Raw genomic sequence first — 3883 nt, 5'->3', positions numbered from 1 at the left:
GTTTGGTCTTTTATAGTTTAACGATTTAAGAATTATAACTCAAGAAATACGTTGTCGACAAACGTATTGTACTAGTTATAAAGACAAAAAAAAAACATTTTGAAGTATTGTAAAGAACACGATAAAACTATCAAGAATCAAGTTTCTTTGTTAAGTATTCAAATTCACATCTACAATGAGTAATATACCGTGCGGTACATCGTAATGAGATTTTGTCTCTCGGTTTAACATTATGTACAAAGGGCACATTTGTCATAAAAAAGCATCTCAGCTGAATGTAAGAAGTCGCTTGTCCCAGCGGGTTTTACGTGGTGATGAACGTGACAGATATATAAAACAATAACGCCAAATCGTGTGAACAGTCAATTTACAAGTGTGAGATGCAAATAAATGATCTTAAATTACAGCGAAATCCATTACCGTTTAGGTGGCACTTAGAATCAAAGACAGTAAAAAAAATACTGGTGTATGGTAATGTAGGTTTTATTAGTTATTGTATATTCTAGTGATAAGTAACCTATTTAAGGTCAAATATGAAAAGCACATACTAAGAAACTTAAAAACCATGGTTTTTACCCCTACAGTTTATAATAACTACTGTAACGTGCCTATCTCCTACTAAGATCTCTATTCGACAAACATGAACATAAAACATTATGAGAATATTGTTTTTTTCCAAATGTTATAATTAGGAGCATTTAAAACAACGACAGAATTCCATTGTATGTTACCAATGGATTAGAAATCACAATAATACTTTCATTTTGAGCTGGTTCAAAACAAACCTGGCACAGTTAAATGGTGAAATGCATTCAAAATGTGTTACCATGGAATGGACTTCTGTTAACACTTTCCATAACTACGCCCTACGTCATTATATACTGCGTTATTCTGTATTTACTTATTTGCATTTGAGAAGAAATCACAAATTCAGTATTTCACCATGAAATTTGTGATTAAGTTAAATAATTACAATGTTTCTCGTCAGTCATTTTTATTTTAATATTCTTAGCGGATTGGCATCAATTTCAAATAATATATACAACGCCTAGCCTATTGAACGTCTCAATCTTTCCACACTAGAGAGCTCTAGAGAAAATTGAATCTTTCAACTGAGATGATACTATTTTGTTTTAAGGCGAATAAGATGAATTCGTTTATATTATTCCGACATTGATTTTGATTGTGTAATATTAAAATGTTACATTGAATAATATATTTTCAAATATGAAATGAGGGAGCAAATATTTTTTTACAACATCAAAATCAAAACATTTACTTATTCAACATAAACAATAACAAAACAAAATTTATTTGATTAGGAACCCGGTGAGTGTTTCTAGAAAAGCAGAAGGCAATTACCTTTCCAGTGCGCCTGGTCCATGCCACAAGTTTGCAGCGCAATAAGGGTTACTTATTTACTATTGATTGTGTGTACGTGCTATTTTAGTTTTTACAATGTTCTTTGTTGTATGTGTCTATTTTCTTTGTTTAATCGTTACCCTTAGATTATATCATTTTATTACCAGTGGAATATTGGTTCCCTTGAAAAGGCACTCAAACAAAACAAGCAAACAAAACAAAAAAACAAAAACAAAACAAACACAACAAACAAACAAACAAACAAACACAATACAAAACAAGAAACAAAACAAAACAAAACAAGAAACAAAACAAAACAAAACAAAAAAAAACAGACAAAAAAACACTTTCTTTCATAATCAAAATATAATAAAACTAACAAAAACAAAAACGACAAAACACGTTATTACAAATACAGCAGTTTTGATGTAATACAAAAATACCAATCATGTAAATTGCAAATTTCAATATGATGTACAAGTGTTTCAAGATTAACCTCCCATTTCATATAAGGAAGATCAATATCTAAAAAAATAATTGTATACACGAAGTTCTCAAAGAAAAACAATTGAAATAGGAGTTAAAATTCATCACCGAGAGGGTTCTACCATGTGCAATATAATACAATAACTAAATAATGTTGTCTATTATACAAATGATACATGATCAAGTGATGTTATTCAACAAGTTAATTGTACATTAAACAACTTGTTAAACAAAACATGAACAGTTCTAGTTTTCAAATTCCTTAAAGAGTAAAAAAATCCTTACGTAATCTGTCGACCATTACTATTCGTTCGACAGCATCTCCTTATTGATTACCATTTAGGAAAATAGGGTAGAACAATAACTCTGTAAAGAAAATGAATGGTCTAAGTAGTGAAGATGTATTTCGTTCTGACTCTTCCTGTCAAATATATTGGTTAATCGACCCCGTTTTGACAGTGTCATTAATTACTTTCTAAACGGCCTACAGATGAAATGACAGCACACTTTATCACTCCAAATATCACAGTGTCTAAGTCACTGGATTCTTCGGTGAAATTTATGTTCTTGATTAATGTTTAGTGTAGTTGGGATTCAAGTATTTAGAATACCAAGGAGTTTTTTTTTTATAAAAGGAAGGACATATACGTATAATACATATATTGGAAGTGTTGAACGTGGCAAAAACATTAATGACATAATATATATAACAGTTAAACAATGAAAGATAATGCCCCATTTTAAGTGAAGTCCCATATTCAGAGTACAAAGACAGAAAATCTATGTACTTCTATAGTATCAATACATTTCTGACATTGAAGACTGTTTTGTAATCGTTTAACATCCTGTGTAATATATTTATTTCAACATGAAGTTGAAAAAAATGTAAATGGCCTTATACAAAGTAAAATACGGTCTTTAGGGCTAATCAAAGAATAAAAGTTTTGTTTTTGAATCAATATTAGTTGTCATTATATCTATGTCATTATTCTAAATCGAGTATCACAATTGTATGCAAATCAAATAGCTTGGGCATCTTGTATGAGTTGTTAGTATCTAACATTATCAATTTACATTACATACTTTGGATCTGAATATCAGGCAGGATGGCTGTTTAAATTCAGGCATTCTTAGATTAAACAGTATAGTTATAAGCTAGTCAGTAATTCTTTTTGGAAATAAATTGTCATTTTTCGTATTAAGCCTGTTATAAATCCACTACTTGAATGTATTCCTACCATATTCGATAGGGAAATTTAGTAATCATTTATTCTTTATTATGGTCATTAGAGTGTATAAGTGTTGAATGGAAATATGTAGCATTCATTACTGATCTTATCCTACGGTTTCAATACGAATTGATAAATATTAAATACATCTAATATGTTTCCTCTCTACTAGTAAAAGTGTTTTTACCTGATATATAGTTCTTCAGTAGAATAAATTTTCTACCTACAATGTAAACATCCCCTCCTCTATTCCCTACAGGTTTCCAAATGTGGAGAAAATAATGGCTTCCGAACTTTAAATTAAATATGCTACTTTCAAGGTGCCATTTTAAGTCATTCACCGAGAATTTGCGACAGTAGCCATCTCAGTACAAAGGTATATGACAAACGAGTCGATTCTGATTTAAAATTATAAATGTCTCTTTCTTGTAGAGTAACATATCAGCTTCACCTAGCTAAACATTATGTGGACTTATTAGTGCGCCATGGCTGCCCAATACAGGCTATTGAACCAATTTTTTTGTTTCTGACAAAAATATAGCAGATGATGGATTTTAATAATATTAACAATTTCAACTTCAGTACATTTGACTTGTATCTTAACATTTTCATATTCAACTGGACGCGTTTTCGCAAAAGGTTCAAGACTTATTTTGAAATTAGGGGCTTCTTAGTTTAACTTAGTATTTTTATTGTGTCTAGCTCCCTTTAAAATTACTTATCGCTGTTTCTGTCTTCTGAAATATTTTTTTTACCAATTTACGATACCGTTAATATTGTTATATTCCGAAAATAGACAACCGTAA

This window comes from Perna viridis, chromosome 11, assembly GCF_037379345.1.
Source record: "Perna viridis isolate PV_CMFRI_1.1 ecotype Kerala chromosome 11, ASM3737934v1, whole genome shotgun sequence".
Lineage (NCBI taxonomy): Eukaryota > Metazoa > Mollusca > Bivalvia > Mytilida > Mytilidae > Perna > Perna viridis.
The sequence above is the reverse complement of the archived record's forward strand: the minus strand, read 5'-3'. Positions refer to the sequence as shown.